Here is a 14,479-nt window from a genome sequence, read left to right on the forward strand (position 1 = left end):
GCTTGAGGCTCATCTATGAGGCACTCATGAGTCAGCTGGTAAAGGGGAGGCTCATGCCCAACCTGGCTGATGAGACGAGGGAGAACCTTGAGATTATGAGAGATATGAGTCTCTCCCAAGAACCCTGTGCAGCTGCACATGCGGCACTGGAGGATGATACTGACCTTGAGCGCCTCATCACCAATTTATTCACCCAGGTGGAGGCCAGTAACATGGCGGTCTACTGGAGGGACTTCCTGTCTACGACAGATGCACTCATGCAGAATGTGCATGCAGTACATATCTGCAACTGGGATGAGTATGTCAGCTCTCTGCGTGCCATGCTGCCATGGATGGTAGTGTACGACAACAATAGGTATGGAAGGTGGCTGCTTGACTTCTGGGCAATGCTGACAGCTCTCCCAGCTGATCAGGTCGCCTTCCTTCATACTGATTTCACTCAGTCCATCACAGGCAACCCCTACTCCAACATGGCCTGGGACATGTGGATCGAGTGTACAATGAACAAGGGCAGCAAAATGAAGTCTGGCTGGCTCTCCATCCTCCAGAATGAGAAGCAGCTGCTGGTGCACTCCATAAATGTGAACAATTTGGCGAAGATCCGGGTGGCTCACAATGCCCTGGCCAAAAAAAAAAAAGCCAAGAGGAAGAACATAGAATGTGGTCCGAAAAGGATGAGAGAAGATGAGCAGCGCATGCAGGACCTGGTCGCATGCATGCATGAGTTTGATTCCTTCCCATTTAATCCAACCTCACCCACCCTCCGCACCCTACAGTCAGCCATGCCTGCCTCCGATGAACTCATCGCGGACTTCAACTCAGCCCATGCTGTGGGAGAGGAGAAGTTGACCAGCTTCTTGCGAGACCGGGTGTTCAGTAAGAAAACCTCCCTCCATGCACCTGTCCCTCTGAGCAAACGCTTGACATTTGCCAAGCAGCCCAGCATGGAGAAGCCCGGGGAGGAACTCAAAGCAAGAGCTGCTGAGATGGAGCGGAGTGCTCTCAAGGCAGTGATCGACCTGGTTGAGGTCAGACAACTTGTGAATCTCTCAGAGTTGCTGGAACATCGTGTTGTTGAGGAATGTGTGGCCTTATTCAACTCCAATGGCACATATAGGAATACACAGAAGAGCAAGCTCATTCAGAAGCTCTCTCTCCAATCTGTAGATCTGCAAGAACCCTACACCGCTCTTGTCGACATGGGCATGATCTGGAGGATGGCAACCCCATCAGCAGACACAAGATGGCACCCCATACAAGTGGTTGGACTATGTCCACAAGGTATCATCCATCATCCTTGCCCGCCATGGTGATGCTGACCGTATTTTCTGTGTAAATTACCTGTACGACACAGCATACTCAACTAAAGATGATGAGCAAGACCTGCGGTACAAGGTAAGGTACATGTCCCCAACACCTACATGAAGCTGGGCAACCGCTTCCCCTCTGCCAGAGAGTTCAAAACACTGCTGTGTAGTGTCAGCAACAAGGAGCGGCTACAAAAAGTTATATGCAGCTCTCTGACTGAACTTGTTGCACATACAAAGATCATCTACTCTGTTGGCTCCCACTGCACCAACTTGTCAACGCAGCAACCAATGCAGAACTACAGCTTTGACCAGTCTGAGGCTGACACCATCCTCTTCTCTGCTTACACAGTTCTACGTGAGTCAGACTACAGTGGCCCTGTTGTCATTGATGCAGCCGACACTGATGCCTATGTCACGGCAGCGGTCATCTCTCAACAGCTGCCCGGTATGCTCTGTATCAGGAGAAAGCAGGAGACTGACTTCAGCTGTGGCCTGGTTACTGAGGAGATGGCAGACTGTATTGTGCAGCTACACTGTATTACAGGCTGTGATGCCAACTCAGCCTTCTATGGCAGGGTAAGTCATCGGTGTATGACAAGGTGGCAAAGAGCCCTATGGCACGACGGCTGCTCTCGCAGTGTGGAGATAGCCTTGACCTTGAGGAGGAGGTGCTAGAGGAGCTGTTCGAGTTCACACGACATGTTATTTATGGCGACAAGAAGAGTAGCACCATGGCTGAGGCCTGTGCCACAAAGTGGAAGAGAATGAAGAACAAATCATTCATCCATCTCCCTCCAGATGCAGATAGCCTACGCCAACACTGCCTCCGTGCCAACTACTTGGCATATCTAGTGCACCACCCCTCCCTGAAGCGACACCCTTCGCCACTCGGACATGGCTGGGAGCTGGTGGGTGATCGCTGTTGCCCTGTCCGTCACACACGACCTGCTCTCCCAACACATCTACCTGCACCAGGACCAGCTGAAGAAAGTGAGGAAGAGGAGAGTGAGGAGGATGATGATGAGAAGGGAGATGATGATGTATGGAGGAGGGGTGATTCATTGGAATCTGATGATTCAGAATCTAGTGAGGCAGAAGGCTCTGATTCGGACTGATCATGACATGTTTAAAGTGGTTTCATTGTTAACCTGTTCAAGTTACAGCTATTTAAGAGAGCGTATTTTGAAGTATAATTAGTTATCTTGTCATACTGTACATTCATCAATTATTTTGCTGAGATCCTTATGAAGGTAGTTTGTTTAAAGTACAGCAGTACCATGGTAAAATTGGTTTTGACATTAAAAGTAACATTTTCGCTCTACTAGATGGTGGCCATCTTGGATTTCTGGGTCAAATTGATGTCATAGAGTCAAACTGATGCCAGAATTGGAATCGTCATGGTTGACAAAAAAGTGTATTCATACATGATTCTAGGTGCTCTGGATCAAAAGTAAATTTTTCAAGATGGCGTCAGCAGGTATTTTGGATTTGGCCATCTGACAAAAAATGCCGGGATTTTTGGGAGGGATACAGGGGCTAAATATTTGATAAAAGGTCCATAGAAGTCAAATAAATCATCAAAACATCTTAGCCAGAGAATGGTCACGGAATTTTGGTTATTGACCCAACTATTTCCATCATGTGGGATTTGGGCTCCAGAGACAAGCAGCGGTTCATTTTCCAACATGTGGGCTTTTCACACAAATTAAACGGGTGTCAATCTGAAGATGAGGTTTTCCCCCCGGTAGCAACAATAAATAATAATTCATATGTATGATTAACCATAATTGTTTGATTTAAAAACAGACATGTTTTTGTTAAACTGATCCTCAAAATCAAAAGTGCTCCTGTTTCATCCATTCTTGGATCATCAGTATTGAACCTTCCTGGTTGAGAAGACTTGGTTCATCAATATTGAACCTTCCTGGTTGAGAAGACTTGGTTCATCAGTATTGAACCTTCCTGGTTGAGAAGACTTGGTTCATCAGTATTGAACCTTCCTGGTTGAGAAGACTTGGTTCATCAGTATTGAACCTTCCTGGTTGAGAAGACTTGGTTCATCAGTATTGAACCTTCCTGGGTGAGAAGACTTGGTTCATCAGTATTGAACCTTCCTGGTTGAGAAGACTTGGTTCATCAGTATTGAACCTTCCTGGTTGAGAAGACTTGGTTCATCAGTATTGAACCTTCCTGGTTGAGAAGACATGGTTCATCAGTATTGAACCATCCTGGTTGAGAAGACTTGGTTCATCAGTATTGAACCTTCCTGAGATGAGAAGACGTATTGTATTTCACCTAAATTTCACCTAACTTAATCGATGCTGAGTTGTAATAACTGCTGCTACTAAGTAGTGCTAGAAACTGCTTGCGCTAGCTAGACGTTAACGTAAAAAGTGTGACGCAAGCAATCACACTTGCAATGATATTACGAACCAACCAATCAAATCACACAACAAGCGCAGCAAAGGTCAACGGACGGTCATCATCACTTGTGTAAATAAAAAATATGATTTAATGATTTAGTTTAGTTAGTCAGTCAGTCCGATGTCTTCATATATTATATTTTTTATTCCATAAATATTTTTCATCAAAACATTACTGGGGGGGGGGGGGCTTAGAGGGGGCTGAGCCATTTTCAGAGGGAGCTTAAGCCCCTGCTAGCCCCTCCCCCCCGCCACCGCTGATGTAGATGTTACAGATATGGTGGTATATATACATATGTAGAGGGGTACATGTGGTATACATATGTAACAAGTGTTAAATGAACATTGTTTATTATTTTTGTATGATTGAAATGTCACCAAATCCTAGTGTTTATGAACACTGTTTTGCATTTGTTTTCTGATTTATTTATACCGAACTCTCAATACATGTACCGTCACTTTAAGAGAGTTCGCTGTCGATAGCTTTGCCTTCCGGTTCACATAGACATCTCACTGTCTCTAAAGCTTTAGTTTCCGGTTGTGCTGGCACTTCGCCCCAGACGCTCAACCTAAGAGGTACGTTGTTCGTTTAGCGTGCAGCACTTTGTGGATTATTATGTAGGAAATATTCAGATAAGAATTCTATGTTAGTAATTGAGTAATGTTGACTCAGTATTGTTGTTACAAATCGTTTGGTTAATTTCTATGCACAATTGGATGTCTTGGTCTGTGAAATTCGCCTTCAATTACAGTTAGTCATTTCATGGTTCTTTGTCGACAGATTTGGACTATGTCAGGATTGGAATTGAAATGTAATGCTGTTCATTTGTGGTACTTTGCCAATCATTGTGTACAGGTATGTATATTTCTAAATGGTTTCATTCATGTTTTATGTATAAATTCATGTAATTCACGTTCATGCTAACAGGTTTAGTATGCTAGTTACTGTGTGAGATGTGGCTAGGCCATGCGGTCCATGAAGTGACGTCACCATCGACTTCGCGCCAGATGCTCAACCTAAGAGATTTGACTGTCAGGATTGGAATTGAAATGTAATGCTGTTCCTTTGTGGTACTTTGCCAATCATTGTGTGCACCATTGAGAGCTGAACCAGCAATAAATGGCCGTTAATGCCAACAGCAGAACCGTCTCCTCCTTTCCTGTGGTGTATGAAGTCCCCAGAACACAACGCAGACAGAACGGGTGTTAGCCAAGACCAGCACATATAGGACACCCGTTACACATACACATGTAGAGGAGTACAGATATAGTGGTATTAATACATTTTCTAAAATAATATATCATATACAGTGATGGGAATAACAGCGCTATAAGTAACGGCGTTACTAACAGCGTTAGTTTTTTCAGTAGCGAGTAATATAATGGATTACTCTTCCAATCTCAATAACGCTGTTACCGTTACTGCAAATAAATCCGGCGCGTTACTATTAGGGATGCTCGATATTGGCTTTTTTACCGATACCGATATTCCGATATTGTCCAACTCTTAATTTCCGATACCGATACCGATATCAACCGATACCGATATATGCAGGGTTTCCCCCCAAAAAAACGGAATAATTTCAGGTAACTAATAATTTCACTGGATGCATTCAAAAGGCTTTCTAAATGTAAGCATTATCTGTGCAAAATATGATCATTAAAAAAGTTAAAATTAACATTACATATCTCTTGTTGTTGAATTAAACCAACATGCATACTTTTGACAATAAATAAAATAAGAATGGGTTCTTACTTGCTTGCCTGGGTAAATAAAGGTTAAATAAAAGTAAAAAAAAAAAAAAAAAAAAATGTTATTTTATTTTATTTTATTTAATTTTTTTACCGATACCGATATTTTCCGATATCACATTTTACTGCCGATATCGGCCGATAATATCGGTTGGCAGATAATATCGGACATAACGAATGAACCTGTTTCTTTCAGATATCTGCGCTGAGAAGCAATATGTTCTTCCTTGTTTAGTGGGCAGTGCGTGAGTCAAGCGGATACATGCTGACGATTGGCTGAGGCTGAGTAAAATGTAATGGTAAGCCAATCAGAGGTAGAGGTGGGCGGGTCTAACGCATCCAGAGTCTGAGCCACAACACACGCGATTCAGTCAGTGGCTCAGCGCGGGTCCGTGTAGTGTACGGTTTGAGCCCAAATAATCCAAAACGAATCCAACGGAACAACATAATAAGCGAGCAGTCAGCGTGAGACCGCGGTTCACTCTTGTTGTGTTGCAGCGCAGGGCAGTAGTGGCTCTACTGCTGACAGGCTCAACCATAGACATATAGTTCTATATATATCTATGGGCTCAACATAGTGCTGCACTTCCTGGTTTAATAGCACAGTCTGGTGCGCAGAGATATATATCTGTATGTCATGCATGTCTTAAATGTCATGATTAGATTAGTTTAGAATGATTCGATTCGATTCTTATATCTGTATGTTGTGTATGTCATGAATTGAAAATGGAGGACCCTGATGTAAACAAGACGAAAGTCTTTCTCTGATCTGCATCCCCTTAACAATTGTGTGTATTGAGCCGTAGTGCTGTACCCATTCTGCAATCTGTTAATTAAAATGTTCAATCAATCAGTATATATTTGTTATTTATTTTTGGTATAGTGCTTAACAAGCATAATTTAATGTTGCCCAGTTGTGGCCTGTTGAGGGGCAATACATATCAAAAGTTCCAAAACATCTATTGTATTTGTATGATCCACTATATAAACATAGTAATTATAATATCTACATACATGGCATTTGATTGGAGGCTAGTCTCACTTTGTCCCACAGCAACATTAAAATAGTTTAGATTTGTGTATGTTGTTTATGTAAAAAAAGTAATATTGAAAGTAACGCAATAGTTACTTTCTGAAGTAACTAGTTACTTTTAAATTTGTAACTGAGTAAGTGTTGAGGAGCCACAAAGTGACCCTTTTATTTTGACAACCTGTTCTCTCTGTCACTTGTATGATGTAAAGGATTAAGCATATGCTTATTGTATATATCTGTTTTAAATCTAAGCATATTATAACAGGACGAGTAGGCCTCTGATCTAAGCACCAAATGCGCACTGAAAGTCAGTGATTTATGACGAAAGTATTTTTGTATTCTTCCTCCTACTTATGTAACCTGTATAACTATATAAACTATATATAGGCATTGCTAGTAAAGGAGACAATGATAATTTGATAATGCAGGGGGCTGCTCAGAGTCCGTTCTCTGTTAGAGTGGGTAGGAATGTGCTTCCTCTATATGCTGCCTTGAAAGATTCCACTCAAGAAGCTAAGAGCAGGGTGGCACATTTTAACCCTTGCCTGCCCTGTCAAAAGGGAAAGCCATTATACATTTAAAAAAACCACATGTATGATGTACTATTATGATTATGATGTAAATGATTATGTATATATATCTGTATATATATATATATATATATATATATATATATATATATAAGCGTATAGGCTATTCATGCTAGAAGGACCATGTATTGTATATTACAGCAAAGCAATTGTTTCATTCAATACTGCTGGATTGTGCCTATAACCTTGTGGGCCTCTACCAGCCTAGATACAGATGAAGACATAGGATTTTTCCTAGGATATAATATATATATATATCACTATTTGTTGTTTGCAAGCGCCGGTATCTCTGTGTTCGACGGGCTCCATTGGATTTGTGGGAAACTGAGTCTGGCCACTGCAGGGCCTGAGGATCGGGCCATGGATTGATCGACCTGTCGAACTGATAGGAGGTTATGGGGCTTGCAAATGATTATTAATGTTATTACGCTAATATTACACTATTAGCAGTAGTAATACTTATTAAAAGAGTAGTAATATCATCAGGCTTACAAAATGATTAGCATTATAGGCTTTTCCTAAAATGATGATGATGGTGATGATAATGATAATGATGATATAATAATAATTATTATAGGCACGGAGTTCTCCCGGACATACATTCGGTTTATTACAAACAAAGAAGAGGTTAACAACTCTTCTACGCTTATAATGTCATATGAACTGGATATAACTAACTAGTGACTATGAAGTAAGCGTGATTAGGAATAGTAATTGACCCGAGAACTTGGCGAGTTTAGCACCTCGCTGGGGGATATCGGGCAGCCACAGGGTTCTATCTTGAGTAGGTGATTTGAGATAGATAGAGACACCCGTAGGCTCTTATCATGGCGTCCCTGAGTTCGGGCTGAGATCGGTATAGGATAACAGCCAAATAAAATAAACCAGAATATTGATAACGGAGAACTCTGAAATGAACAGATTACAAAAGTGAGTTTAAACCTTACTTGAATGTGCTCTTATCAGCACCTAGGAAGTCATAACCTTCCGCTTTAGAATGCGCCAGACAAAGGATATTGATCTGTATGGCCCTCAGAGGAAAGCAGTGGCAAGTTAAAAGGCATCTGCGTTTTTGTGGGCATTGCTGGTGGAGCGGTTAAGGCCGCAAAGTTGGATTAAAGAAAAGAAAGAAAAGAAAACCCCCTCTCTAATGTCTGGAGACGGCTTAAAGAGATACCAGCGCAATCATACAGGCAAAAAGTCCTGCTACTGCAACTGTGTGTCTAGCAGTTTAAAGAGACATCAGCGCAGCCATACAGGCTGGCATTGTCGGCTAACGAGCCAGTGCTAACTGGAAGCTAACTGGCCAGAGTCTACAGGAGGCTACCTAGCCGGAGTCTACAGGAGGCTACATAGCAGGAGTCAACAGCCGGCTAACGAGCCAGAGCTAACTGGAAGTGAACTGGCCCTAGCCAAACAAGAGCTAACAGCCGGCTAACGAGCCAGAGCTAACTGGAAGTGAACTGGCCCTAGCCAAACAGGAGCTAACAGCCGGCTAACGAGCCAGAACTAACTGGAAGTGAACTGGCCCTAGCCAAACAGGAGCTAACAGCCGGCTAACGAGCCAGAGCTAACTGGAAGTGAACTGGCCCTAGCCAAACAGGAGCTAACAGCCGGCTAACGAGCCAGAGCTAACTGGAAGTGAACTGGCCCTAGCCAAACAGGAGCTAACAGCCGGCTAACGAGCCAGAGCTAACTGGAAGTGAACTGGCCCTGGCCAACTGGGAGCTAACTGGCTCTAGCCAACTGGGAGCTAACTGGCTCTAGCCAACTGGGAGCTAACTGGCTCTAGCCAATTGGGAGCTAACTGGCTCTAGCCAACTGGGAGCTAACTGGCTCTAGCCAACTGGGAGCTAACTGGCTCTAGCCAACTAGGAGTTAACTGGCTCTAGCCAACTGGGAGCTAACTGGCTCTAGCCAACTGGGAGCTAACTGGCTCTCGCCAACTGGGAGCTAACTGGCTCTAGCCAACTGGGAGCTAACTGGCTCTCGCCAACTGGGAGCTAACTGGCTCTAGCCAACTGGGAGCTAACTGGCTCTAGCCAACTGGGAGCTAACTGGCTCTAGCCAACTGGGAGCTAACTGGCCCTAGCCAACTGGGAGCTAACTGGCTCTAGCCAACTGGGAGCTAACTGGCTCTAGCCAACTGGGAGCTAACTGGCTCTAGCCAACTGGGAGCTAACTGGCCCTAGCCAACTGGGAGCTAACTAGCCAGAGCTAACAGAAGCGAACATCAGGCTAACTAGCCGGAAGCTAACAGGAGCTAATTGGAGGCTCCCTAGCCAGAGCTAATTGAAGGCTAACTAGCCCGAGCTAACAGCAGGCTAAATAGCTGGAGCTAACAGCAGACGCTAGCTCAGAAGAAGCTGGCGCAGAAGATGCTAGCACAGCAGATGCTAGTGCAACAGACGCTAGCTCAGGAGAAGCGGGCGCAGCAGAAGCTAGCTCAGGAGAAGCTAGCACAAGAGACGCTAGCTCATAAGAAGCTGGCGCAGCAGATGCTAGCTCAGAAGAAGCTGGCGCAGAAGATGCTAGCTCATAAGAAGCTGGCGCAGCAGACGCTAGCTCAAAAGAAGCTGGCGCAGAAGATACTAGCACAGCAGATGCTAGTACAACAGACGCTAGCTCAGGAGAAGCTGGCGCAGCAGAAGCTAGCTCATGAGAAACTAGCACAAGAGACGCTAGCTCAAAAGAAGCTGGCGCAGAATATGCTAGCACAGCAGATGCTAGTACAACAGACGCTAGCTCAGGAGAAGCTGGCGCAGCAGAAGCTAGCTCAGGAGAAGCTAGCACAAGAGACGCTAGCTCATGAGAAGCTGGCACAGCAGACGCTAGCTCAGCAGATGCTAGGTCATGAGAATCTGCCACAGGTAGCTCAGAAGAAGCTGGCGCAGCAGATGCTAGCTCATGAGAAGCTGGCGCAGCAGATGCTAGCTCAGGAGATGCAAGCACAAAAGACGCTAGCTCGCATGTTGAGACATCTCAAAGGACTGGAGATCCCCGAAAGGGCCTCAATGGCCCAAATGATGGAAATAGAAGTAAGGACCCCCGGTCAAGTTCCAGGGGATAACATGGTGGAGAAACTAATCCCACAGGTGCGAGACGGGAGCATGTCTCTCACTGTTGCAGCAGGATCAGTCATACATGGAGCACCTATGCAAGGATCATGCTTACTGCTTGAAAAGCTATTCAGAGGTGTCCCAGGGGGTAACCTACTGGCAGCCCGATGCGCAGCATGGTCACAAGACCAGTTACGTATCGAATGTATGCTGTATGACCAAGTCAAAATGCTATCTAACAACAAACACAACAAGGGGGAAAGGAAAGGGGAGAACCCGCGAGATGAGAAGGCTCAACTTCGGCCTCCCAAAGCCTAGCAACAGCCACCAGCTAAGGCTAGAACAAGGAAAACGGAGTCTTCCGACATCAAATACCTCTCTGCAGACGATTGGGGGGCACTAACCCCAGAGCAGCAAGCAGAGATGAGGGCAAAAAGGGAGGAGTTCAAAGCCCGGAAGGAAAAACATCAATAGTATCCTTACCTCCTGGGGCCCTGACACACGACACTCGAGCAAGTGCAAACTAAACCAGAGTAAAGAGGACGAAAAAATGTGTAATCTATTTCATTCAAGGCAAAGGGGATTGCCTGACAGCAACCATTTGGTAGGTTACACCCATACCAACCATATCAGCTGCATGAGATGTACACTCACCAGTGCCTATGGATAAAAATTGAGACTCTGCAAACTCTCATCAAGCTTAGCACCTTGCTGTCAGGTGCCTCTGGAGTAAAATAATGCTTACTCAGAGTTTAGAAGGCCTAGGGAGCCTTAAAGTTAAAGGCCTAGGGAGCCTTAAAGTCACTTAAACTTGAAGTAACATAATGCTTACTTAGAGTTTAGCAGGCCTAGGGAGCCTTAAAGTCACTTGAACTTGAAGTAACATAATACTTACTTGTAGTCAAAACTTAAGTAGAAAACTACTTGCGACTAGCAGGCCTAGGGAGCCTTAAAGTCAAAGGCCTAGGGAGACTTAAAGTCAAAGGCCTAGGGAGCCTTAAAGTCAAAGGCCTAGGGAGCCTTAAAGTCACTTAAACTTGAAGTAACATAATGCTTACTTAGAGTTTAGCAGGCCTAGGGAGCCTTAAAGTCACTTGAACTTGAAGTAACATAATGCTTACTTGGAGTCAAAACTTAAGTAGAAAACTACTTGCGACTAGCAGGCATAGGGAGCCTTAAAGTCAAAGGCATAGGGAGCCTTAAAGTCAAAGGCCTAGGGAGCCTTAAAGTGAAAGGCCTAGGGAGCCTTAAAGTCACTTAAACTTGAAGTAACATAATGCTTACTTAGAGTTTAGCAGGCCTAGGGAGCCTTAAAGTCACTTGAACTTGAAGTAACATAATGCTTACTTGTAGTCAAAACTTAAGTAGAAAACTACTTGCGACTAGCAGGCATAGGGAGCCTTAAAGTCAAAGGCCTAGGGAGACTTAAAGTCAAAGGCCTAGGGAGCCTTAAAGTCAAAGGCCTAGGGAGCCTTAAAGTCACTTAAACTTGAAGTAACATAATGCTTACTTAGAGTTTAGCAGGCCTAGGGAGCCTTAAAGTCACTTGAACTTGAAGTAACATAATGCTTACTTGGAGTAAAAATTTAAGTAGAAAACTACTTGCGACTAGCAGGCCTAGGGAGCCTTAAAGTCAAAGGCCTAGGGAGCCTTAATGTCAAAGGCCTAGGGAGCCTTAAAGTCACTTAAACTTGAAGTAACATAATGCTTACTTAGAGTTTAGCAGGCCTAGGGAGCCTTAAAGTCACTTGAACTTGAAGTAACATAATGCTTACTTGGAGTCAAAACTTAAGTAGAAAACTACTTGCGACTAGCAGGCCTAGGGAGCCTTAAAATCAAAGGCCTAGGGAGCCTTAAAGTCAAAGGCCTAGGGAGCCTTAAAGTCACTTAAACTTGAAGTAACATAATGCTTACTTAGAGTTTAGCAGGCCTAGGGAGCCTTGAAGTCACTTGAACTTGAAGTAACATAATGCTTACTTGGAGTCAAAACTTAAGTAGAAAATGACTTGCGACTAGCAGGCCTAGGGAGCCTTAAAGTCAAAGGCCTAGGGAGCCTTAAAGTCAAAGGCCTAGGGACATAACATAAGTAACATAATGCTTACTTAGAGTCAAAACTTAAGTAGAAAACTCTACAAATCTACAGCAGGCTAACTAGCCAGTGCTAACAGATGATAACAGCAGGCTAACGAGCCAGTGCTAACAGATGATAACAGCAGGCTAACGAGCCATTGCTAACAGATGATAACAGCAGGCTAACTAGCCATTGCTAACAGATGATAACAGCAGGCTAACGAGCCATTGCTAACAGATGATAAACAGCAGGCTAACGAGCCATTGCTAACAGATGATAACAGCAGGCTAACGAGCCAGTGCTAACAGATGATAACAGCAGGCTAACGAGCCAGTGCTAACAGATGATAACAGCAGGCTAACGAGCCATTGCTAACAGATGATAACAGCAGGCTAACTAGCCATTGCTAACAGATGATAACAGCAGGCTAACGAGCCATTGCTAACAGATGATAAACAGCAGGCTAACGAGCCATTGCTAACAGATGATAACAGCAGGCTAACGAGCCAGTGCTAACAGATGATAACAGCAGGCTAACGAGCCAGTGCTAACAGATGATAACAGCAGGCTAACGAGCCAGTGCTAACAGATGATAACAGCAGGCTAACGAGCCAGTGCTAACAGATGATAACAGCAGCTAGCAGGAGCAAAGTCCTGCTACTGTGACGGAAGTTTAAAGAGTCACCAGCGCAATCATACAGGCTGGCGTTGTCGGCAGGAGCCGAGTCTACAAGAGGCTACATAGCCTGAGTCTACAAGAGGCTACATAGCCTGAGTCTACAAGGGGCTACATAGCCTGAGTCTACAAGAGGCTACATAGCCTGAGTCTACAAGAGGCTACATAGCCTGAGTCTACAAGAGGCTACATAGCCTGAGTGTACAAGAGGCTACACACATAGCCCGAGTCTACAGCAGGCTAACTAGCCAGAGCTAACATCAGGCTAACTAGCCAGAGCTAATTGAAGGCTAACTAGCCAGAGCTAACATCAGGCTAACTATCCAGTGCTAACAGCAGCCTAAGGATGTCTCACAATCATTCCCACGTCACAGAGGACGAGGATTCACCCTCGGATGATGGATTGGGAGTTTTTACACCCGGCAGGGGGTTAGACTACCTAGGAGAGCGGGGAGAACACCCAGAGTCCCCTGAAACATTTGCGGGAAGTGAGGAATTCACAGAACCAAGCGAATCACTATACCCAGAGCTGCCGGCTGTACAGCAGGCGGTAATTGGAACACGGAAGGCCACGACAGCTACGACCCCCGCATACTGGCCCGACAGTCTGGGACTTCAGGGACAGTGGAACCCACTGCCCCAAATCCCTACACCAAACTCCCCGCGAGGGGAGCAGACCATGCCACCTGGCATGTCAAGATTAAATGAGATCTCTTGTGCTATTAAACCAAGAACTCAACCGGCAAACCCGAAGCATATACAGCACCTATGGGTCTGTTCCATATGGTTACAAAACTTTGTACCAAAAGGGAACCTCACGTTTGTGGTTAACCCGGCCGACCGAGGCCTACGTAATGGAGGAGGAATGGCAAAAACCATACAGGATATGGCAGGACCCGGCTACGCCGACTGGTGGGCAAGAGAAGTGGCCGGACAACCTCATAACCTCCTTAAGGACGGCACAGTGCTGGTGGGAGTCCCCTACCTACTTAAAAATAAGGGTTACGTGGGGATACTGATAATTGCCATGCAGGACGTGCTGCCAGGAGCAGACATTGAAATCCAAACCCGAGTACTCCTGGCATACTACAGGAACATTTTCAGACAAGCCCAGGACACAGGCATAAAAAGCCTAGTTATGACCTTGTTTGGAGTAGGGATTTGGCATTATGATGCCAATACAAGCATATGGTGCTTCCTGGAAGCCTACCAAGAAATACCAGCCGCATCAATGGCGGTGGTCTTGCTGATCCCGGATAAATACCAAGCAAACACTGTGTGCAGAGCTCAAATGGAAGCATGGCCACCACACTACCGTAATGGCTGGGGAAACCTGTTCGAGGAACCCAAGCCCACTATGGTCAGAGACCTCCGTGTTGTAGCACGTTGGTACAAGAGAAGAGACCTCACTGTTGTAGTGCTTACGTCAGAACACAAGAAGAGACCTCCGTGTTGTAGCACATCGGTACAAGAGAAGAGACCTCACTGTTGTAGTGCTTACGTCAGAACACAAGAGGAGACCTCCGTGTTGTAGCACGTCGGTACAAGAGAAGAGACCTCACTGT

The sequence above is a fragment of the Notolepis coatsorum genome (genome assembly GCF_963971535.1).
Source record: "Notolepis coatsorum genome assembly, chromosome: 4".
Lineage (NCBI taxonomy): Eukaryota > Metazoa > Chordata > Actinopteri > Aulopiformes > Paralepididae > Notolepis > Notolepis coatsorum.